General features: G+C 49.0%; 1 protein-coding gene and 1 pseudogene across 5 annotated transcripts in view; both read left to right on the top strand.

The window, feature by feature from the left end:
* LOC147463660 (lysophospholipid acyltransferase LPEAT1-like) overlaps window positions 1-25,724 on the top strand; it is an 82,834-nt gene that overhangs the window by 10,950 nt on the left and 46,160 nt on the right. The window lies entirely within an intron of this gene.
* LOC147463661 (uncharacterized) lies at window positions 21,014-21,602 on the top strand (annotated as a pseudogene).

Here is a 25,724-nt window from a genome sequence, read left to right as displayed (position 1 = left end):
GCAAAAGTATGAAGGCCTCATTAAGTCATTTGTATCTATGTATGTTACGACCTTTCTTGCGGATACATGCGATGATAAAAGAGTGTTAATAGCACAAGATCATCAGTGGCGTGTATTTATGGTATGCAATCGAGGACGTTTGCGATTTCAAGAGGGGTGTCTGTCACGAGGACGTGGCAGTTATTAACCATGTCACAGAGATGTGGCAACTGCTAACCTTGGTTGTTGGTTTCTTTCCAATGGGGTTTATTTTATTTGTTTTGAGACCCTCTTTTTGAAGTAGCAAACGGTCGGACATTGTATGGCCAATGTGAACGGTAGATTCACCCGCAGACGGGAAGTGGTCGGCACTGGAATTCGTATGGTAAGAGGATGTCTAGGCTCAGAGCAAGATCATATAGGTCCCCCCGTCGCACTTAGCAAGTTGGTGGATACTAGGAAGTGAACTCAATTAAGGCGTAAAGTCAAGGTGGGACTACCAACAAAAAGTATCCGACAGTTGGGCCACATTGCATTTTTGGATGCGGTCCCAATGAGGATAGATGGTCAGAAGACCAGTGGGAGCCCAACGGAAGCATCTCCTAAAATTTAGGGAACTGCTATTTTGGGCCACGAAATGTGTTCGCGTCATTACCTTTGGTATGACTAGGGGAACACTTTACAACTCTGCCGCGAAGTCAACTGACGCACCAGTTGAGATATTTTTAGCAGGGAAAGCCCAAACTCGGAAACTGGGCGACGTGTCAGCTTGTGAGCGATTCTGCCACTCTGGGAGGCAAAAACGAGCTGCATATCAACAAAGGGGGCGCCATTTTCAGCCACAGGCGGATTGCAACAGGTACAGAAGCTATGGAATGCTTACCTTGCCCTCTATGTACAGTATGGTGACGGCAGTGATGCCCCGCACGCTACATACTGCTCTCTTTCTCCCCTACGTGCAGTTATGTGATGCCCCACAAGAGGGCTACTCATTTGACTGATGTACAGTTGTGTGGGTTCATGCTTTTGTGCTGAGGCAAGAGCCTCCTTGAGCAGGAACAGGGGTAGCTAACTGCTGCTCCAAAGCAGGCACTGGTGAGGGTCATAACCTCACCGTACAGGTGCAAAATCAGCGCTGTGTATGCGCTGTAATTTGACTGTTTTTCAGCCATACGGACGCCAGGATCATTGGGAATCGTGCCCCACTGGCAAAGGACAGTTAGGGGACTGTTTGGGGCTGAAAACAGGGCAAAAACCAGTAAATACAGCGTGCTGAATTTACTGTTTTTGGACAGGAATCAGAGGGTATACGTCAGTGCAAGCGAGTTCCAGCAGGGGAATGGGTTTCGCGCAAGTTTTGGGGCTGTTATGCTGCCGAAATTTGGCCAAATCAAATGGTATCTAGGTGGATACACGTGAAGGATTCCCAGGACCTTACCTTGTAATTTACCCTCCTAAAGAATAAAGAAATACCGAAAGGGGCGCCAATTTTGGGGCCTACAGGTTGTCGGCGTCTGCTCGGAGCATTCTAGCTTCTGAGCTGTGTGTGTATTCAAGTGTTAACTCCCGTCGCAGGTTTTCTTTGCAAAGTGCTCTGTGTGTGTGCATAAAGTAAAGAATTTCGGGTGAAAGCCAACGCCTACCGCCCTATGGGCCGGTTTCAGTGTCCATGTATCTAGGCCTCGTCACAAAACCGTCCGCCGTAAGCTGGAGAAGATGCTCTCTGTAGAAAGCCATCTTTGTGCCCAGCTCTTGTGCTGGGTGTATCCATGTCCTGGTGTCTAGCTGAGTCAGGTCCTGGCGGATGAGCCTGGTGATCTCTGATTGTGTCAACAGAACCATCTGCCTGTACAGTATAGAGCTTGGAGGCACTAGGATCGTGTGCCCCCCAAGGTGTCCGAGGTGTGCCAAGAGGTGTGTCGAGAGGTGTGCCTGGGTACGACGGGGGTCGTGAGCGAGGAGGGGTCGAAGCATCTGTGGACCCTCCTCCACAGCAACCACCACCTCCACCTGACGATCGCCGAGATCGGCGAGTGCGCCTGTGCTGCGGAGATGAGGACGTACCCGCCTCTGTCCCACCCCTAGGTGTCGAAGCGGCCGTGATGGGAGAAGCAGGCGTCGTACCCATAGGCGTCCTCCCCCCTGTAGGCCAGTTTATGGCCTCTATCTGTTTTGCATGCGTAATCGAGGGGGATTACAATTCTTTCAAGAGGGGGGCATGTCACAAAATGATGACGTGGCACACCCCCCCCCCAAAAAAAAAAAAAAACATAAAATTCACTGACATGTTGTACGGACAGGCGACATGGCAGCAGTACGGAATCCCATAAAACGCGTTGGCAGGCTGACGTGGCAGATTGTACGGATTTCCGACACTGGTTGTTGACGTGGCATGGCTGTACGGATTTCTGTAATTTGCGTTGCCTGCTTTTTGGGGTAGATTTTAGACCAGATGCTTTTGAGGACTCTTTGCTTTTGAGTTTGAAGCTTTTTGGGCTCTACTTTTGGCATCCCTTGTAAACTTTATAAGAGCCCCTCGGGCCTCACTCTGCACGACATCTGGACGCAAAGTCTGAGAGCAGAGGTCCGTCGGGAGTTGTATTTTGCAATGATTAATGTTAAAGAAATACTGAAAGGGGCGCCAAACTTTGGGGCCAATACCTCTGGGCAGAGAACTCTATAATAGACTTGGAGACTCCAAGTCAAGAATCAACCGCGACAGCACCAAATAACCACTTCAAAACAATTCACAGATCACAATAGATTTGCACTGGCCCGGCGGAGTTCCGTGCCTAGAGATATTGGCCCCAAAGACTGGCGCCCCTTTCGGTATTTCTTTTTATATTAATCAATCATCAAAGTACAAAAGAGCGGTTAGGGTTTCACTCTCAGACTCTGCGTCCAGATGCCCTGAGAAGTGAGGCCCTCACCACTAATTTAAAGGTTACAAGGGATGCCCAAAAGCAAAGCCCCAAAAGCTTCAAATCAAAAGCAATTGCTCTCTCTCTCTCACAGAGAATCAAAACATGAAAGCAAAAGCATTCTCTCTCTCTTTCTCATTTAAGTAGAGAAAAAGCGAAATTTGCGTCGCTCATCATTTTCCATTTTTTTTAAAAAATAAAAATTTCAGCCTCCGCAATTTCCGGAAATTAGGGTTTCTGGCAGAAATTAGGGTTTGCAAGAATTTTAGGGTTTCTGGCAGAAATTAGGGTTTCTGCTGTCCGCCACGTCATCACTTTGTGACATACCCCCCTCTTGAAAGCAAGGGTTCAAGAGACTCACACACAATGCATTGTGAATCCTCCAAGTATCTGGTAGTTTCAATCGGAAGGAGACATCATTTATCTTTTTAGTAATCTGGAAATGTCCGTAGTATCACATACTAAGCTTTGGAAAAAGCTTCTCCTTTCCCTTTTTCTTTCTTAGACGTGCCTTCTCAAAAGTAAGAGCACCCAATCATCCTCCTTCAGTTTCAAGTCGCGACGATGGCGATCCGCTGGCTTTTTCTGTCGTTCTTGAGACTTCTGCAAAGTCTCGCGAACCTTGGCAAAAGCCGTATCCAAATCTTGCGAATATTCATCCGCTTCAAATTTCTTATCTTTCGTGCTCAGGAAGGATGGGACCTTCGCAGCAGTTTCAACAATCTCACATGGCGTCTTCCCCGTCGAAGAGTGTATTGTGTTATTGTAGGCAAATTCCACCAAAGGTAAGTTCTTTTCCCATTGAGTCTTCTTATCCGAGATACAAGACTTCAATAAATCTAAAATCACTGAATTGGCAATCTCAAATTGCCCGTCAGTCTGCAAGTGGAACGATGACGAGAACTGCAACCGCGTGCCAATGTTCTTCCAAATTGCCTTCCAAAACAAACTCATAAATCTGGGGTCTCTATCGGAGACAATCGTCTCAGGCGTGCCATGTAATCGGAAAATCATCGTGATCATTCTGTATTCTCGGGAGATTAAAAAAAATGAAATCCATTTCAATATTTTCCCAGGGGCGGGTGGGTATGGGTAAAGGCTGTAACAATCCCTGTGCCCTATGCCTGTCAAACTTGACCTTCTGGCATACCAAGCAACTGCGCACAAACTCTTCCACATCCTTCTTCAGTCTCCGCCAAAAGAAATCTCTCTCTACCCCTTTCATGGTGGTAGCAATGCCGCGGTGACCCGTAAAAGGTGGACAGTGGCAATCAGTCATAACCTTTTCCCTCAACGGCTGTGTAACGCACAACATAGTCTTTTTCATCAAGTAGCCTTCCTGAAGGGAGTATCCAGCTACTGTCTCCCCATCCCGTATCCGTGTGAAAATATTTGCAAAATCTGTATCTGTGGCATACTGATCGACCATATCCTCGAAGCTCCTATGATGTATCGCGGAAATAGCCAGAACCAACGGTTTTCGAGACAAAGCATCTGCCACCACATTCTTCTGTCCCTGCACATGGACAATCTGGAAGTGGAACTATGACAAGATGTTCGTCCACTGCATCTGCTTTTCCGAAAGCTGCTTCTATGACAAGAAGTAGCGCCAACTCTGATGGTCTGTAAAGACAGTAAAATCCGCTCCGAGTAGGTAATGCCGCCACTGAGTAAGAGCATGGATAACCACCAAAAGCTCTTTCCCATAGATTTGTGCTGTCATCTCTGGCCTAGAGAACAAACGGCTCTCGTAAGCTATGACATGGCCTTCTTGCATCAAGACCGTACCCAGACTACGACCACAAGCATCACAAAATACTTGAAATGACTTTTGCAAGTCCGGCAAAGTCAAATCTGGTCCTGTAGTGAATTTCTCTTTCAATGTCTGAAAGGCAGTCACCTCTGTGGGTCCCCACGAAAAAGGTACTCCTTTCTGTGTCAAGGTATGCAAAGGGGAAGCAACCTCTGCAAACTTTCGTATGAACCGCGTGTAGTACGAACACAGTCCCAAGAAGCTTCTAACTTCATGGACATTCCTCAAATCGGGCCAATCACGGATAGTCTCTATCTTGGCCGGGTTCATTTGCACTCCTGCTGTTGACACAATGTGTCCCAAAAAATGTATCTCTGGTAGGAAAAATTCACTTTTCTTAGCATTAATCACTAATGTGTGATCTCGTAATGCCTGAAAGACTTGAAGCAGATGATCTCTGTGTTCTGCCTCATTCTAGGAGAAAACAATGATGTCGTCAAAGAAAGTGCCAACAAATAGCCTGTACTCTCGAAAAATCCTATCCATCATCCGGTTAAATGTCGCAGGAGCATTGGTTAAGCCAAAAGGCATCACCAAAAACTCAAATAACCCAAAAGTTGTCCGAAAAGCTGTCTTGTAGACATCTCCTGGTGCTATCCCGATCTGATGATATCCACTCTTCAAGTCAATCCTGCTAAAGCACGAGGATCCCTGTAACCTGTCGAGTATATCATCGATCCTAGGAATCGGAAATCTGTTCTTGATGGTGATTTCGTTGAGAGTGCTATAATCGATGCACATTCTCCAAGATCCGTCTTTCTTCAGAACCAACAACACTGGAGAGCAATACGGTGAAGTACTAGGCTGGACAAGACCCTTTTCCAAGAGGTCTTTCACTGAGTTCATAATCTTTTCATTCTGTACTCGGCTCACACGATAAGGTGGCCGATTTGGTGGCATGCTTCCAGATATCAGATCAATGGTATGATCTTCAGGCCCTCTCAAAAGCAATCGACATGAGCGTGGAGAAAAATCTTGGCGTTCTTTTCTTCAGGTCAAAACATATTCAACTTTTATCCATCATTCAATTCTCCCAAAAGAATGAGTAAGAAAACTGAAGTTCATCAAGTACAATCTCTAAGCCCTTCATTTATCAAAGTCGCTTTCTTGGCCCGGTAGTCAACCACGGCGTAGTTCTTGTGGTACCAAGGGATCCCGAGTAGAACATCACTCGCGTGCCCTGAACACCCCTGTCATTGCAAAGGAAGTTTGCCAATGCTCGGTGTAATGGCAACATCCCATCCGGGTGCCAGTCGAACTACCTCCGCCTGTGGCGTCAGTCTGTCGGGCGTAGTTCCAAATCGAGCCGCCAATTCCAAGTGAAAAGAAGTTGGCCTTGGCTCCTTCAAAAGAGCTTCCCGATCCTTCACTTTGCCCCGAAAGCGGCAAAGTTTGTACTTTCATTCATGGTGTCGGGATCAGTACCCACACAATCTGGAACCAGTCCTGTTTTCATCTTGCCTTTTCGTACACGGTCCTCAGCTGCTCTCGAACTCTCAGACCTGCCGTCGTCTTTATCATTCTGTTCTTTCTGTGCCTTATCAGGGCACTTCACGGAGATATGTCCATGTTCCCCGCATCCAAAGCACTTCCCTCTCTAATGAAGCGAGCTCTCTCCTCAGGAGTAAGCTTGGGTCGTGCATCCTTTTTCTCTGGGTTGCTCTTTCTTTTTCTACTTTCATTCCCAGAAGTCTGTCCGGTTCGTTGTGTCGTGACCTCATTTGTGCGGTAGGTCAGACTGCCAGAGTGAATGGCAAAGCCCCGCTTCGCATGACTCATCAACTCCTGAATAGAAGCTGACTTCTGTTCCAAGCAGTGATCTCGGATCTCTGTAGGTAGACCCAAGGTAAACCGCTCAATCTGTTCTCTGAACGAGATCTTCTTGAATGAAGAGGCGGGTAGAAAAGAGCTCCAGAATCTTTCACAATAAGCATTGATTGTATCTTTCTTGGTCATTCGAAGATGGTTCCAAGCAGCTCGTACATCTCGTTCATATTCTTGCGTCAACCAAGAAGAAATAAAAAGCTTCTTAAATTTCAGTCATTTAACTGGCGCACTCTTGTTAAAAGAAGCGTGGACCACCAAGTACGAGCATTCCCCTTAAGGTAAGAGGTAGCTCTCTGAATCTTGGAGTGCTCTGAATAGCGTCCTTCCGCGAAAGCGATGTCAAACTGCTGAATAAAAGACAAAGCCTTCGAAGCATCTGAGTATCCTGAAAAGTATCAAACTTGATCGAGTGGCCACCTTCCTTAAACTCTCGGACTTTCTTGCTTTTATCTTCGAGAAAGTCATACTGGTTGGCTTTGTAAAAATTCTTCTTGTTCGCATAAAACTTTCCGTCATCGGAATCTGAGCTGTCTGTAGACGATCCTCAGTAGAATTGTCAGTCTCTGGGCGAGATTTAGCCTTCTTTGCCTTTCTCTTGCCCTTTCCAAAGCGTTGCTTCTTGCTTCGCTTTTTACCTTTTCTGTCTTCTTCGCTCGAATCCGAGGAGCTAGAAGAACTGTCAGAAGAAGAAGAAGAAGAAGAACTGGGTACTCCTTCAAATCGAACACGCTTCTTCCGTTTCTTTGCCTTGTCAAATGTCAACCGACGACCCAAATATCCCGGGAAGTCAGTGCCTTTCTTCTGCTTTTTGCCGTGCTTTTTTGTCTTTCTTTTGCACGTCGAAAAGCTGAGCAATCCGTGCATCAACCACGTTCTCCAGTTCCTGCTCCGTATATTTTCTTGGAGGCAGAAGGTTTCTTGAGAGCGGGTTTCGGGAGTGGTGTTGTGGTTCTCTGCCACTCCATCTGTACCTCTTCCAAAGAGGTCTGGTTCATATATTTTGCCATCTTCGGATCCTTGGCAAAATTGAGCATCATCTTTGTTGCATCGCCAATCAATTGACGACGCTCCATCTCTCTTTGCTCCGCCTGAGTAGGCCGAGGCGGGCCATACTCTCTGCCTGAATCTTCGTTGTGATCCCAGCCCGCATCTCCAGATGCAGAAGGAGTCGACTGATCATTGCCTGAAGCCATAGGTGCCGCGGAAAAAAAATTCGGGGATCAGATTTCCTGTAAAAGAGAAATTGGCCGTGCTCTGATACCACTGTAATAGACTTGGAGACTCCAAGTCAAGAATCAACCGCGACAGCACCAAATAACCACTTCAAAACAATTCACAGATCACAATAGATTTGCACTGGCCCGGTGGAGTTCCGTGCGTAGAGATATTGGCCCCAAAGACTGGCGCCCCTTTCGGTATTTCTTTTTATATTAATCAATCATCAAAGTACAAAAGAGCGGTTAGGGTTTCACTCTCAGACTCTGCGTCCAGTTGCCCTGAGAAGTGAGGCCCTCACCACTAATTTAAAGGTTACAAGGGATGCCCAAAAGCAGAGCCCCAAAAGCTTCAAATCAAAAGCAATTGCTCTCTCTCTCTCACAGAGAGTCAAAACATGAAAGCAAAAGCATTCTCTCTCTCTCTCTTTCTCATTTAAGTAGAGAAAAAGCGAAATTTGCGTCGCTCATCATTTTCCATTTTATTTTATTTTTTTAAAATTTCAGCCTCCGCGATTTCCGGAAATTAGGGTTTCTGGCAGAAATTAGGGTTTGCAGGAATTTTAGGGTTTCTGCTGTCCGCTACGTCATCACTTTGTGACAAACTCCACTGAGCCGTGTCGACTCTCTCTCTCTCTACTGTTTAAGCGCGAGGGTTTGTTGTCTAAGCGCGAGGCTGTTGTCTGAGTGCGAGCAGGCATGGCGGGCTGCTGTCTGAGCGCGAGGTTCTGGTGGGCTGCTGGCTGATCACGAGCAGGTCAGGCGGGCTGCTATCTGAGCGCGAGCAGCGCGTAGGTCTCAAGGCAGCGGGTTGCTGAGCGTGAAGGGGCAGCGTTGGAGAATTCCCATCGCCCTTTACAATGCCCACCAGCTCCACCTGCTAGCAACATCAAGTAAGGGTCTCTCTCTCTCTCTGGGCGCCGTCGCGCCGTCGCACGCCACCCCGAAGGGCTGCCGAATTTAGGCGCCACCACAGCTGCAGACAGGCGCTTCCTTTGCCGAAGATTCCATAGGTAGCAGGGGTCGCCACATTTGTGGCTCGGATTCGATGGATCCGCCTACCGAAGGGGAAGGGCCGCGTGTAGATAGCTACACCACCTCAAAAAAAACAACAGCTACATTTAAACGGAGAAACAGAGATACATGATGAGCTAATGATGGAGAAGGTCGAGGTGATGCTCAAATCAGAGCTAAACTATATGAGGGATGACATCAGGAAGGAAATGCACGCGAGCGTTGAGAGCTAGAGGAATTCCATATATGGAGACATGATGAGAGAACTAAGGACGAGGAAATTCAGATCTTGAAAACGGAATTACGAAACCTAATCAAGCCCGAAGTAAATGTAACAGAATGCGTTATGCAAAAGAAACTCGATGAGGCAATAGCAAGTTTTGAAGCATGGAGAACAAATATGGAAAAGCACATGGGGGAAAAACATGCAATAATCGAGGAGCTAAAAGGAGAACTTGCGGCTTGCAAATCTGCAACTAAGGAGAAGGGAGACGACCAACCTTCGGTGTTGAAGGAGCTCGAGGACATGAAGGATCAGATGAAAGCTCTACGGGAAGGAGATGAACAGAAATCGAAAACGGCATCTTCATGGGCGGAACGTCTTTTTAAGACACAAGAAAAGGTTGATGAAGCAGAGAAATGGATTGAGGATGCAAAGAAAGGGAAGGCCCAGATGCCGGAGACTACACCTACCTCCACCATTATTAATATGACCATCAAGGAAGAGCAGAAAAGGAAGAATCGAGCTCTGCATGTGCGGGTCACAAGAGTCAAAGACAAAGAGAATGTAGATGAAGAAGTGAAGGAGCTGCTACAAGCATGGGCACCACACAGCCTACTCACACAAGTGCATGGAGGGCAAGGAAGGAATCGATGAGAAGGGAAACGTAAAGGATAGGGCACTTATTCTCCGCTTCCCGAATATAGAAATAAGGAAAGAATTTCTAAAGAAGAGGCCAACTCTTACGAAAACTGGTATTTTCCTGGGAGATGACCTTACATTGGCACAAGTGGCACACATGCAAGAGTTGATGTCAGAGATCAGGGCAGCAAGAGAAAAGGGGAAAATCGCCTTTTATAGAGGAGGGAAAGTAGTGGTTCTGGAAAAGTGCTCATCATGACGGTGCGAGACCTATGGGGCGACGCTCCGAATAGCGGCGTGGAATTGTAATGGATCATATAGGCTAGATGTAGGTGCCTTTGAAGACAGCTTTAGGGACAGAGCCATAGTTTTCTACTCAGAGAGACACCAGATACCGGACAGCTTATGCCACATGTGAAGGGTTATTTATAGGAAACAACTGGTCGACCAGACAAGAGATCTCTACGGGGTAGCCGGGTTCAGGAGGAGTAGTAGTCTTTCTTAAAGAGGAGCTGAAACCACTACTACAGATTATCAGGAAAGATGAGCAAGCAAGGTATATGTGGGTGACAATGAGAGCCGAGACAGGTAGATTTCTATATATCCCTATATGCTACTTCCCTCCAAGTACATCAGTCTACTCCTCACCTAAAGGTTAGTCCCCTTTCTCATATTGAATAATGACATATGGGAGTTTTGTAGAGATGGAGACATCGTTCTCTTAGGAGACTTTAATGACAGAACGGCCAACTCTCAAGAAGTATTCTATGATACTTCTGAGGAAATGCTCAGAGAAGTGGATTTATCACAGAGGGGGCTTACTAGAAACTCACAGGATAAAGAACACACTGCATATAGAAGACATCTCATGGAGATGGCAACTATACATGGTTTGGCCATACTTAATGGTCTAGAGAATTTCCCTTTATCTGGGGGATTCACATGCTTCCCGCACAGGCATGGGCCGAGTACAGTGGATTATGTCATGACTTCACCAAGCTTTATTTCTAGTATCGAGGACTTTAAGGTGGGACCCAGACCGGTTGGGATTGCAGTGGATCATGCTCTCTTGACCTTATCAATCTCCTTCCAATACAATGCCTCTCAAGTACAAAGGAAGAAGACACACACAAGATATACTTTCACGCCAGAGACTGATTCAGTCTATGTGGAAAAGATCTATAACAGGATGTGGGCAACCGAGCCAGTATATACTGTAGAGGAGATTACTTCTCAGTTAACAGAGATACTACATGGAGCAGCACAAGAGGAATACCCACATACTCAACCTGATCAGAAGAGAGGATCTGGGAACATGCCTCAAAACAGTTGGTATGACGAGGAATGCAGAGAGACGAGAACCCAGGTCCAGAAAGAGCTTACACTTGGGATCATCACATATAAGCATTCTCGGATTGCTCTTCGGCGTATAGTACTTCGCAAGAAAAGGGCATTTTTAGCCAAACTGGAGAAGGATTTATATCAGCTCTTCTTGAGTCAGGACTCACATGAGGCCTGGCGTTTATTTCACGAGCACTCACCGCCTCCGACGATTACTTCTCGTGAGATTTGGGGCAATATGTAACATCATTATATATGGTATCTGGATAGCCTCCATTACCAGAGCCGCTAGAGCCATGCCCTGCTACTTGTACTTTCTTTACTACGGAAATGGTGAAAAAAGCCATTGATAAGATGAAGACAAGAAGAGCATACGATCATGATGGTTTAGTAGCAGAACATCTGATCCATGCCAAGGATCTACTTTCAGAAGTCCTTGCTCGTCTGTTTAATCGGGTCATGTGTGAAGGATTACCTGAATGTTGGAAATTATCTACTATCGTACCTATTTTCAAGTCAGGGGATCCTAGGATACCCGGGAACTACCGTACCATTATGGTAGGTCACACATTGACCCGATTGTACGCATCCATTCTTGAACAAAAATTGAGTAGATGGGCAGAGAATGAGGGCACAAGGGCAACAGGGCAAGCTGGATTCAGGAGGGCTAATTCCACTTTAGATCATATTCTTATGCTCAGAGCCATTATTGAGGAAGGAAGAGCAAGCGGGAGAAGGATGTATTGTTGCTTTGTGGATTTTTGGAAAGCTTTTGATACAGTACGAAGGGCCAGATTGATGCGCAGGATGCAAGAGTTAGGGGTCCCCAAAGAGATTATTTGGGGGAACATGGCCTTATACGGGTCAGTAACTGGTTATGTACGTACTCCAGAAGGGGATTCTGACATTGTTCATTCGACCGTTGGAGGGATGCCCACTGTCCCCTACTTTATTTGGTATGTACATAGATGAGGTATCAGATTACATTGATAGAGAGGGTGACAGAGGTGCTCAACTTGCAAGGTCATGGATCCCTTTGCTGTGGTATGCAGATGATATTGTATTGATAGCAGAATCACCAGATGGAATGCAGAGGCAGCTCGATGCACTACATAAATTTGCGGAGGACAGTGGACTGTCGGTAAACTTGGGTAAAACCAAAGTTATGGTGTTTAACACCACACCGCAATGGGTTAGGAGATCGGCACCTACATTTGCATATGGCCAGGATACAGTAGAGTACACAGATGCATACACATACCTTGGTGTGGTATTTGCAGGACCGAAGTTTACTCTTAAGAAAGCAGCGGATGCTAGATTGTCCAGAGCCTCTGCGGCCTTGGGAGGGTTGGAGAGGATGTGTTCACAAGTGCAGTTTCAGGAACCACGAACAAAACTTTGGCTCTTTGATACTGTGGTGGCTTCCGCTATGCTTTATGGGGTCCTGATTTGGGGACCATCTGTGGATCAGGATAATTGGAAGTCAATGGAGAGACCTTTGGTATCTATGATTTCCCGAATGATTAGAGCTAAGGCCTCCGTACCACACGCGATTACCCGAGTGGAACTAGCTGCCCCTCCGATAGAAATTGAAGCTCTTACTAGATCAGTGTCCTTTATACATGGTTTGTGGGATACAAATATTTGCCGATATACTAGACTGGCCCTCGAATCCTCTCGACAATTAGCAATGAAAGGGGATACATCATGCTGGTATGCGCAACTGTCCTCGTGGTTTCAGAGACACGGGTTCAGTATGGAAAGATTACCCCCCTTCCAATACTCTCTTGAGGCTCCATCACTGGCAATTACACGAACGGAGATTAATAAAATCATCCGTCAAGATCTTATACAGTTGGATACTAAGAGGACATGGGTAGACCCTCTTACACAAGAATTGGGCACGTTGATGGCCGACTACAAAGAAAACTTCCTACAGCTATCTGAAGATGGATTTGTGATTCACCCGAGCTACATGGATACCCACCTGTCTCATGGTTTGAGACGTGCTATTGGTCAGATTCGTACATCCTCACACCAGCTGGAAATTGAATTTGACAGATTTAGGGGAATCCCACCTGAGAGCAGAATTTGCAAGTTATGCGGAATGGAGCCGGAGACAGAATTACACTACATATGCCATTGCACCATATACTATGAGATACGTGGCCGTTTCCATTGCCTATTTAAAGAAGGCTTTGGACCTCTAGATAGAGTCATGCAATACCAAGATCAAAGATGCTTAGGCTTGTACCTACTGGAACTACATCGGCACAGGGATAATCTAATGAGAAGACAAAGAGCACTACAGCCTCAGAGGCAGATCACAGATTTCTTCGGATCGAGAGAAGCAGGAGTGGAAGGAGAAGCAAGAGGCCAGCAGCCAGCACAAAGGAGTACCCACATTCATACCAAAGGCACCCTCATTGACAAGGCGATTGAGGTTTAGGAAATCGAGACGACCACGACCGAGATGCAGAAGCACACTTCACCGGAAGACACTACAACAAAGGATTAGAAGCATTCTAGCCAGACACCCAGAATGCTCCTAAGAAGTTTATTTTTATTTTTTCCAAGAAAAAGATCCTTCTATTAGTTAATGAAAACTGCCCATAGGGCTACATCCACCTCTGCAAGAGAGGGCTACAACAAGCATGATGGGGAGACTCTCCCAATGAAAAAACAGCATATATACAATGGGGCTAAATCAAGAAATGGGAGGAGGGAAGAGCCACACAGGTGGACAGTAGTGCCATCTGAGCACCCCCTGGACCATGGTGTAGAAAGGCCCAGGGCGCCAGAGTCGAAGGAAAGCCTCGCGGCGCTCCCGCATGCGGTCGGAGCTGCCCTGTAGTCCCTCAAGCTGTCCTCTGAGAGTATAGATCAGCTCTAGCCAAAAGTCACGAACAGTCTCTGCTGGTGGCACAGGGCGAGCCTCAAAGATGCGGAAACAACGGGCCCGCCAGATGAACCAAAGAGCTAGGCCGCTGATGAGCTCCCAGCACTCCTCTCTCTCACTGCTAACCATGGGGTTCCAGACGAGGGGCTGTCGTAGGCGCTCCTCCGTGCATGTCGGTTGTCTCTGCTCTAGGCCACGCCGTAAGAGCTCCGAAGAGCGAAGCAAACACACAGCGAATTGGTCCTCCAGTCTCCTGCTCAAACCAACCCGGCGCAACTCTGTAAAGATCCATCTGGTCGAAGGTTGCCAAGGGCCTCCTGACTGAGGCACCCTGGCACGAAGCCTCTGCAGCAAGAACTCTTTCCAGGGCTCCTCGCCTGGAAGAAGTCCTCTGACGACGAACTTCCAAAGAAGGGCTCTGCTTTGCTGTGCTGGATCAATGATCCCAAGCCCTCCCTGAGAACAAGGAAGTGTGATGACTGACCAAGCCACCTTGGCTCGGGCAACCTGAGTGTCGCGACCTGACCAAAGGAAGTTCCTGATCAGCCTCTCTACCTGGCTGATACAAGAACTCGAGAAGATCCAGCAAGAAGTGATGTACCACATAGTTGCCAACAACACCTAGTTGGCAACTACTACTCTACCAGCCAGCGAAAGTCGTGCTCAGCTCCAGTGTAACAGCTTTCTCCCGATGGACAGGAGAAGAGGAGCAATCTGCTGCTCGGGGGACAAATCCAAACCAACCTGACAACCCAAGTATCGAACTGCAGTTCCTGGGGGAATCCACCTGAAACCCTCTCCTGGCATCCACTCTGGCACAGGAGCACTGCCAACCGAGAAAGCCACTATCTTTCTCCAATTGATCAATGCGCCCGATGCACAGCAGAAGGTCTCAAGAGCCTGCCCACACCTGTGTAAATTGGCCTCCTGGCCCTCTAAGTACAAGGCTGAGTCGTTGGCAAACTCAACGTCTAGAAGCTCATCTCCCCGTATTGGGAGTGCTAAGCCCCTCAAACCAACCTGCTGTGACACCAAAAATCTGCTCATCGCCTCCGCATAGAACAGAAAGAGAAAGGGGGCAAGAGGACAACCCTGTCTGACCGATCGTGTGAGCATGAAGCGCTCACCTCTACCTCCTGCCAAAAGCACCTGACTGTGAGCCTGTCTGTACAAAGCTGACACCCCTCTGATCCAAGCATCTGAAAAGCCCATCCTGCGAAGCGTGCCCTCTAGAAAGTCCCAGTCAACTCTGTCGTATGCCTTCTCAAAATCGAGAAGAAGAATCACAAGGTCCTCCCCACGGAGACGTGCCAGGGCAGAAGCCTCCCAGAAAGTGAAGATGTTGTCAAGGATACTGCGTTCCTTGACAAAACCTGTCTGAGTCCCATGTATAAGGCTCTCCAAAAGTGGCTGAATCCTCAAACTCAGAGCCTTGGCAAGAATTTTGTAGGCTGAGTTGAGGATGGTGATGGGGCGCCACTGTCGAATCTCATCCAAGGAGCCACCCTCCTTGGGAATGAGGTAAATCAGGCCCTCACTCATGCTATCCGGCATCACTCCTGTGTGCAGAATGTACTGAAAGGCACTACAAAGATCTGGGCCAAGCAAGTCCCAGTACTCCAAGAAGAAGCTGGGAGTCAGCCCATCCTGACCTGGACAGCTACCACGAGGAAGGGCCCTAAGAGCCGTGTGCAGCTCCTCAAGCTGAAGAGGTATCTCCAGCCTCTGGCGCATCTCCTCAGTCACAAGACAAGGCATCTACGCCCAAACCTGCTCCCTGCATGCATCCTGTCTCTCTGACTGGGGCTCAGCCGTCAGTAGCTCACGGTAAAAGTCAGTAGCAACTGCACGCATATCCTCAGGCTCACAAGCAACTGACCCATCGGGTCTCCTCAGCTGAGTGACCTTGGCATGCGAGTGCCGAGGTCCTACTGTCTCAAAAAAGGCACCTGTCACTCTGTCACCTACCTGAGTCCACTGAGATGCCTGTCGGTGAAAGGCAAACTCATGGCGCCTCTCCTCTGTGCAAGCAAGCTCTTGTCGAGCCTGCTGTAACTGCTCCTCCAACCATGAACTGTCTGGATGCTGCTCCTGCATCCTCTGTAGTGAAGCAATGCCTCGTCTGAGACGCTGCTCCTCCTCTCTCACTGCGGCCCGTCGAGCCAAAGACTCCTGGAGAAAAAAGTGGCTAAGCTGAGCTAGGCTTAAGGCCACTCTGTCTGCCGGTAAAGCCTGGCTGTCCATGCCCTCTGTCCAAAGAGCCTCTACCCTCTCTCTGAGTGCTGTGTCCAACAAGACCCGCTTTGGGATGTGAAGCATCGTGCTCCCACTCCTCTGCCTGTCTGCCACTGTGAGGATCGCTGGTGCATGGTCCGAGAAGGATGTCCCTGCCAGGATGCCCATTGATCCCCCCAAGTCACTGAAGTGGTCACTAGTGTAGAAGCGATCTATCCGCGATAGATTCACTCCTCCCACTCTGCGGTCTGATCTAGAGAAGGCAAGACTCTCTGGAGGCCTCACAAAGCCAGAATGCTGCCATGCATCCGAGACCCTTAAGGTCATACACAACCTCTCCCAAGCTGCTAACTCGACTCCATGCACAGTAGCATGGCTGCCTCCTATCCTGTCAGAAGGGTCCTCCAACATGTTGAAGTCCCCTCCTACACACCAATGGTCAACCTGTGGCAAAGACTCAACAATCTGTGACCAAAACTCTGCACGAGCACTCGCCACATTGGGCGCATAGATGTTCAGGAAGCCCACAAGGCCACCCTGAGCCTGCAAAGTAATCCACTGAGCCCTGCCTGGCACAATAATCCCTTTGCCCACAATGGCCTGCTGAAATGAGTCCGCAATCGTCATACATACCCCACCCTGGATGCCTCCAGGTCCAAAATCAGCTGACCAAAAGGTATCATAACGTCCACGCAAAATCTGACCACAGCGCCGTATGCGGCTCTCAGACAAATGGTGCTCCTGAAGCATAAGGAGATCAATCTCTCCTCCCACAAGGCAACGCTGAAGCTTCTGCCGCAATCGGCCCCGCTGTCGCTGAAACTGGGGCCCACCTAATCCCTGCACATTCCATGAGACGATCCTCATGGGGAGCGAGAGAGAACAGATGCTGCCGCAGCAGCAAGACTGGCTATCTTCGAGGCAGGCTTGGATGGGGCGAGCCTGTAGTGAGTGCCTGGCCCAAGCCCAAGTAGAGCGAGCCTATAGTGAGTGCCTGGCCCAAGCAGAGCGAGCCGAGCGAGTCCTCTAGATAGGCGAGCCTGTAGTGAGTGCCTGGCCCAAGCCCAAGCAGAGCGAGCCGAGCGTAAAGCAACCTCCTCTGTCCATGAGTCCTCATGTATGTATACATAGCAAGGCAAACACTGTGTATCAGCAAAAAAGTACACCACAATGTGCCTACATCCTGCTGAGTCTGGGGGTGTCACCGCAAACTTGGCCAGTGGCCACAAAGTTTGCAGCAAATCTGTAACTCCAAGTTCTCCCATGTGGTGAGAGAACTCGAGAACCTGTGTATGCAACCATCCCACCACTGAGTCGAGGGACCACTCTGTCTCGGTCCTACCGCAGAGAGGAAAGGAGAAACCAACTGTTGAGTCCAAGGCCTCTGGCCCCCTAGCGGCGAGGAACAGAGCGTGGACCCTGAAGCAGGCTGCCTCGTGGTCTGCTGCGGAATCGCCGAGAAAGCGAGTGAATCCGTAATCGAAGAAGTCCGAGCGGCGTCGGAGGTCAATGCTCGTCAGACCACGAGGGATAGCTGCAAGGGAAGATGTGTGAATCTGCAAAGGGGGCCGCAAGAAGGGCTGACCCTCTCTCGCTAGGCGACTCATGGCAAAAGCGCTGCCAAGAGATCTCCTAGCCGCCGGCGAGGGACCAGTCTCTTGAGTCGACTGTGGTACTGAAGCAGGAGGAGGGGGAGAAGGAGCTGGGGGGGGGGGGGGGGGCGGGCGGAGGAGAAGAGAAGCGGGGCGGGACGACAGAGACAGGGGGGCGAGGTGGGGAGTGGGCGGGAGCAAAGGGCGAGGGAGGGGATGAGGAGGAAGAGGGGAAATCTGAAGGTGGAGGGGCTGGCGAGGGTGAAACGGAAGAGAAGGCTGGCGTAGGAGGCTCCGCTTGCTCATGAGGACCAAAGCGGTTCCCCGTGGGAACCCACTGCTGCTGAGTAGGCACCTGAGTGCCACTCTGAGTGCCAGGCTGTCGCTGTGGCCCCTGGCGTCGACGGCCACGGGCCTTCTGCCACCCCTCCTCCGCTGGAGCCCCAGGCTCGGAGGGTGGCTCAGAATCTGTGCGCTGTGTCGCTAGCTGAGGCTGCGGCCCAGCCTTGGTAGGCTGGGGCTGAGGCTGAGGTGCAGATCGTGGTCTCCTCCGTGGACAGGCCTTCGCTAGGTGGCCCATCTGTCTGCAAATGAAGCACTGGTTCGGGAGACCCGAGTACTCCATACTCTGCCTAAACCAACCCCCACTCACCCGAGGCAAAAGGATGACCTTCGCGAGCGTGTGGGTATCTCTGACCAAAACTCGAACTGAAGGGATGCCGGCCGCCTTGGCAGCTACTGATGCTGCCGTACGAGGTGTCTCCAGAACAGTCCCGATGCCGGAGCCAATCCTGGAGAGCAGTGGAAGGTACTCCCTCCGTAAACCCGGAAAGCAGACTGAGATGGGGATGTCTGCCTCCTCTACGAGCACATCCGAACTCGGGTCAAAACCGTGTCGCCACTGTCGAAAGTGGGCGCGTGATGCTCGGATAGCCAGTGGACTCATAGCTATGACCTTGGAGGCCATCTCGGAAGTCTCGAACTCGATCTGGTAGTACCCCCGTCTGAGGATCTGGACATCCAAAATCTTGCCCACCTCTGTGAGAAGGCGGGCCTGGAGAAGGTCTCGCAGCTCTCCTCTGCTAGGACGGGTGCCGAGAACCTTCCAGATGACAGAAGTCGCCTGCAAGCGCTCTACCTCTACGGCAAGGCTCGCTTGCTCTGTCGGCGAAAGAGCAAGTCGAATGGTGGGCTCAGTGGGGTCGGGCGAGGGGGCTTCAGGTGAGTCCCTCTGTGGCGGAGCTGGAGCCTCCATCTGTGTCTACTGCTGAGTCGAAGAAGCGGACGGAGAAGAACAATCTGCAGCCGAGAACGCCGAACACCTGTTCCGAAGAAAAGGTGTTGCAGAGCCGGGCGCAGAAAACCCTTCGGAGATAAGGCGGAAAAAAAGGGGCGGGGGGGGGGGGTTGAAGGGAAGGAAAAGGAAGGAGGAGGTGAGCACGGGTACAGCGGGAGGGCTAGGGGGGAGGGCGGCGGGCAAGGAGTGGGGGGGGCAGCGGGAGGGCTAGGGGGGGAGGGCGGCGGGCAGCAGGGGGCAGGAGGTGGCGGGCTGGGCAGGGTGGCGCGAGGGCGAAGGGGGGGGGGGCAGCGCGGGGGTGGCTGAGGGCAGCGCGAGGGTTAGGAGGAGAAGGGGGGTGAGAGGGAGCGATGGCGCAAGGGGGGGGGGGGGCGTGCAGCAGCAGCGAGCCCACATATCGTGTGCAAGAAGTTTATTTAATACTTTGTATTTAGTTTTTCACATTTATTTTCACACTTTCACACTTAGTACTTTAGTACTAAGGTACCCAGACATTGTAACAGATTCACCACTTTTGTATCAGTTTGGTCTCATAGGTCATTCTGGCCTTTTTGAAGACGTTAATATAACATTCCATTTCTCTCTCTCTCTCTCTCTCTCTCTCTCTCTCTCTCTCTCTCTCTCTCTCTCTCTCTCTCTCTCTCTCTATTAAAGTTCACTGATTGTGAAATTTCTGTTCGTTTGTTGCTATTAATTTCTCGCTTGGAGTGTCCAAGCCTATTACAGGATGCCCGTTATCTCTACTTTGTTTCGTATGTATGTATATGAGGCCTCTAATTACATTATGAGACTAGGGGACAGAGGAGCACAGCTAGCAGGGACATGGATCCCACTTTTGTTATATGCTGATGATATTGTGCTAATTTCTGATTCTCCAGAGGGAATGCAACACCATTTGGATGCCTTACATGTGTTTGTGGAGGATGGTGGATTGTCTTTCAACCTTGGTAAAACCAAGGTTATGGTGTTTAACACTACACCACAATGGGTCAGGAGGTCAGCTTATGCAGCCTTGGGCAGACTTGAGAGGATGTGTTCGCACGTTCAGTTTTAGAAACTTTGGCTTTTTGATACTTTGGTGACCTCAGCTATGATGTATGGGGTGAAAATTTGGAGCCCCTGAGTTGGTTGTCACGGCAGAGCTGGCAGCACTAATGGATGGAAACGGATGGAGAGCATAGTTACCCGGAATGTGAACGGGGAACGGGAACGGGAGGGTCCGGAACGGGATGGGAACAGGGAGGGGGGGGGGGGGGGGGGGGGAAACGGTCGACTAAAGTAAGGTTTGAATTACCTCCATTCAGCTTAGTCCCAAATCAACTCCTAAATAGCCCCCAAACTACCTCCAAACCTGCCCTCAAACTGGCCCAAATATGTCCCCCAAACAACCCCAAATTTGCCCCCAAATGCCTACTTTTACTCGTTCCGCCCAGCGTTCCACCTCATGTTCAACCCCTTTCCCCCCCATTCGGGAACACCATTCCGGTTACACCCTGCTCCAGAACGGCGTTCCATTCCCGACTCCGTTTCGGGAACGAGACTCGTTCGGAACGCCGTTTCGGAACGTTTGGGTTGTGTTCCTCCCATTCCCTGTTACACTGATGGAGAGGCCCTTGGTATCTATGATTTCCCTAATAATTAGAGCCAAGGCTTCAGTACCTCATGAGATTATTAGAGGAGAGCTAGCTCCCGCTCCGGTGGTGATTGAGGCACTTACTAAATCGGTCTCTTTCATACATAGCTTGTGGGACGTTCCTAGAAACAGATATGCCCGGCTTGCTCTTGAGTCTCCCGACAGTTGGCGTTACAGGGAGACACGGCCTGCTGGTATCGACAGATGACTTCTGGGTTCGAGATGCATGGTTTTAGCATGGACAGACTGTCTCCCTTTCAGTACTCTTTGGGGGGGGCCTCTCTCACTGTGACACGGATAGAGATTACTAGACTTATCGGCAAGACTTGATTCAGATGGACACAAGGAGGACTTGGATAGAGCCTACTCAGGAGTTGGGCACGAAGATGGCTTTTTACAGAGAACATTTTCTCCAACTCACGGCAGATGGCTTTGTAGTCAGGCCAAGCTATATGGACACACATTTATCATATGGGGTGCAGTGTGCTATTGGCCAAATACGCACATCCTCACACCAGCTTGAGATTCAGACTGGCAGATATAGAGGAGTTCCTACTGAGGCCAAGGGTATGTCATGTATGCCATAGGGAGCCAGAGACAGAGCTGCATTACATATGGCATTGCTCCGCATACTATGAGATTCGCGGGCAGTTCCATTGCTTATTCAAGGAGGGTTTTGGACCACTTTATAGAGTTATGGGATATCGGGATCAGAGATGCTTGGGTCTGTTCTTGCTTGAGTTGAGGAGACATAGAGAGTTCTTGTTGAGGCAACCAAAGAGACACGCCGAGCGGAAGGTTGCGGACTATTTTTGGCCAGCCATTACCACTAGACAACTAGACAAACAGGTTCTGTAGCAGAGTTTGGATCCCACCTCCACTAGAGGCACACTGATTGACCGTGCCATGGACCTAGGGAGATCCAGGCATCCACAATTACAGAGGAGGGCATCCCATCGTAGACGGAGATTATAGAGGAGGATTCGGATTATTTTGGCTTGCCACGCACGATGCTGTCTATGCTGAACCTATGCGCCTGGAACCATGATGTCATCTCCCCATACCAACATGCTGTCTCCCTGCATGGCTAACTGTCGAGAGGACTCAATTGCAAGGTGGGACGTATCTGTCTCTGGGAAGTCCCCACATGCGATGTATGAAGGAGACAAATCTGGTGAGCGCCTCAACCACTAGTGGGGGGGCAGCTAGCTCTGCTCGGATAATGGCACGTGGTACTGAAGCCTTGGCTCTAATGAGCCGCGAGATCATAGAGACCAGAGGCTTCTCCATGTCCCCCCATCCCCATCCATCAGTGCGACCTGTCCTCCCGTTATGATCCAATGAAGACCCCCAAATCTCAGCTCCATAGAGCAATTGTAACAAACTGCTGACGTGTCAAAGCCTTGTAGAATGGAGCCAACTTGCAGATGCCGGCCGAGGGGCCTAAACCCTGAGAAGAACAAGTAACAGAAGACGAAGTCCTACCAACTTAAGGGGACCCCGTCCGATGGGGCCCCAGTGACATAAAGAAATAAAAATAAAGCAGGATCCACTCGCAAAAGCTGATGACGTGGTAGATTTTTGAAAATTGCGTTGGCATGATGACGTGGCAAGTTGTACGGATTTCTGTAAATTACGCTGGCAGCTTTTTGGCATTGCTTTTAGACCAGAAGCTTTTGAGTTTTGAAGGCTTTTCACTGTAGCTGCTTTTCAGGCCAAGGGCCTTTAAATATGAGGTTAGGGCTCATTCTCCGGCATGCTTCCTAGAGAAGGTGCAAAGTCTGGAGTTCCGGCTTATACTGTGTTGATGCAATATAAAGAAACACCGAAAGGGGTGCCAAGGTTTGGGGAAATACTTTTTGGGGTGGAATTCCGCCACTCCGTGTCGCCTGTGGTCTCTCTCTTTCAGTTGTTATTTGAAGTGCTTAAAGTTGTTCAGTCTGTTCTTTTGTATTGGCACGTGGTGCCCGTCTTGTGACAACGGTATCAGAGCATCAGGCGTGTGCTTTTTTGAAAGCATACCGGTCCCACAAAAGAGCAGACAGAGCAAACGAGAGACTTCTCGAATTTGTTCGAGGTATCTTCGCCCTCGAACCCGGACTTATTAGCCACTCCCACCCTTACTACATCGCGCATCGAGCGCGCTCCCGTCTTCACCGCTCATGTCTTACAGGGCATAAGCCATTAAGATCACTTGCAAGAGAAAGATCCAAGATTTGTTTTGAGCTGCTGTTTTTTTTCTCAGAGAGAGTACCATGCAGATGTCTATAGCTACCAGGCCGCACACTTCCAAGGACTTGGCAAGCTTTCAAGAAAGTTTTTGCCCGAAGCTATATGGTTTCTGACATCTTCCTTCGGAGTGCAACTTCTCGCAGAGTGGGGTATCCTGAAATGCTTGCCATGGAAACCTTAGCAGATTATAACTTGAAGTTTCTCAACATCTTCCAGTAGATGTCTCTTCACGATCAGATGACCTTGGAGGTCCAGTGCGATGGCTATCTTGGGACTACCATCGCCGCCAAAGAAACACTGTTTGTCCAAGAACTGATGGACCATGCTGTGCTCGGCTACGACCTTATGGAATGAACCTAACCCTAATTTTTGGTGTAGGTTTCAGGAAGGAAAGTCAGTCGACTTTTCGAGCTCGATCGATGTGAAGATTGCTTTTTAAGTTTGACTTCTATTTGAGAATTTGTTTGAAATGGATGGTATCTGTTTTGAAGCTGTCTTGGTGCCGATTTGAATTGTTTGACTTTGTTTAATACTGGTTTCATTGATTGGTGATTTTACTCCCGGGTGGAGAAGTAAGAAATCCTGTTTTGGTATTGTTTGAACCTCGGAACGACGCAGGCCGATGCTTGGGGAGCGTTTTGTTGTATGTTTGAAAATTTTGGAACAACGCCGGCTGATGCCTGGGAAGCGTTCCATTGTATGCTAGAAAACCTCCGAATGACGCAAGCCGATGCCTGGGGAGCGTTTGGTTGTATGCTTGAACCTCCGAGCGATGCAGACTGCGGTCTAGGGAGTGTTTGGTTGTACAGTCCTCTGAGCTCATGGCCCGGACCTTTTTAGGTCATTTGCGGGGGGAGTGACAAGGTAGTCGTTGAGTAGCTTCATACCGTAGACCGTTTGTCTCGGGGGAGTGCTCAACGGCGCTGTTTGTTGTGTCTTGTAACATGCATATGTAAGCATTTGTGTTGCATTGTGATGTGCCAACTATTGAACGTTCCTAATTGGATGAGATTGCCTGAGTATATAATTTTAGTGCATCAAGACACCCATGGCAGTCAGTACAGTTTTGGTGTGATGGCTAATTTTACTACGCCGGAATATCAAGAGTTCCGATTTGGGCCAAAGGAGAAGCTAACTCCTTGATCAAAAGAGCCGAAAGGAGAAGCTAACTCTTTAACAAAAAGAGCAAATTGATTGTCCCTCGGAATGACCCTCGGAAATTTTTGAACTAACTTGAGTTGTTTTGCAAACATGCTGTAATCGCGGACGATTACTCTCTTTCAAGAAGGGGAGATGTAACAAATTGTTGACGTGTCAAAGCCCTGAAGAATGGAGACAACTTGCAAATGCGGGCCGAGGGGCCTAAACCCTAAGAAGAACAAGTAACAGAAGAAGAAGTCCTACCAACTTATGGGGACCCTGTCCGATGGGGCCCAGTGACATAAAGAAACTAAAATAAAGCAGGATCGACACGTAAAAGCTGATGATGTGGCAGATTTCCGAAAATTGCGATGGCATGATGATGTGGTAGGTTGTACCGATTTTCGCGTTTTATGCTGGCTGATGAAGTGGCAGCTGTACGGATTTTCGTAAATTACACTGACAGCTTTTTGGCATTGCTTTTGGACCAGAAGCTTTTGAGTTTTGAAGGCTTTTCACTGTAACTGCTGTTCAAGCCAAGGGCCTTTAAATATGAGGTTAGGGCTCATTCTCTGGCATGCTTCCTAGATAAGGTGCAGAGTTTGGAGTTCCGGCTTGTATTGTGTCGATGCAATAAGCCTTCAAAACTCGAAAGCTTTTGGTCCAAAAGCAATTCCAAAAAGCTGCCAACGTAATTTACGGAAAACCGTACAGCCTGCCACGTCATCATGCCAACACAATTTTCGAAAATTTGCCACGTCATCAGTTTTTGCGAGTGGATCCTACTTTATTTTAGTTTCTTTATGTCACTGGGGCCCCATCGGACGGGGTCCCCATAAGTTGGTTGGACTTCTTCTTCTTAGGGTTTAGACCCCTCGGCCGGCATCTGCAAGTTGGCTCCATTCTTTAGGGCTTTGACACGTCACTAGTTTGTTACATCTCCCCTTCTTGAATGAGAGTAATCGTCCGCGATTACAACATATCTGCAAAACAACTCAAGTTAGTTCACAAATTTCCGAGGGTCTTTTCCGAGGGACAATCGATTTGCTCTTTTTGTTAAGGAGTTAGCTTCTCCTTTCGGCTCTTTTGATCAAGGAGTTTGCTTCTCCTTTCACCCAGATCGGAACTCTTGATATTCCGGCGTAGTAAAATTAGCCATCACACCCAGACCGTACTGATCTGCCACAGGTGTCTTGATATCTAAAATTATATACCCAGGCAATCTCATCCAATTAGCAACATTCAATAGTTGGCACATCACAATGCAACACAAATGCTTACATATGCATGTTACAAGACACAACAAACAGCGCCGCTGAGGACTCCCACGAGACAAACGGTCTGCGGTATGAAGCTACTCAACGACTACCTCGTCACTCCCTCCGCAAATAACCTAAGAAGGTCCGGGCCATGAGCTCAGAGGACTGTACAACCAAACGCTCCCCAGACCATAGTCTGCGTCGCTTGGAGGTTCAAGCATACAACCAAACGCTCCCCAGGCATCGTCCTGCGTCGTTGAGAGGTTTTCTAGTATACAACGGAACGCTCCCCAGGCATCGGCCTGCGTTGTTCCGAGGTTTTCAAACATACAACGAAACGCTCCCCAGGCATCGGCGTGTGTCATTCCGAGGTTCAAACAATACCAAAACAGTATTTCTCACTTCTCCACCTGGGAGTAAAATCACCAATCAATGAAACCAGTATTAAAACTAGAGTTAAACAATT

The sequence above is a fragment of the Adiantum capillus-veneris genome, chromosome 2 (genome assembly GCF_014529385.1).
Source record: "Adiantum capillus-veneris isolate H3 chromosome 2, ASM1452938v2, whole genome shotgun sequence".
In the NCBI taxonomy this organism is placed as follows: Eukaryota; Viridiplantae; Streptophyta; class Polypodiopsida; order Polypodiales; family Pteridaceae; genus Adiantum; species Adiantum capillus-veneris.
This window is presented reverse-complemented; position numbering and strand designations above follow the sequence as displayed.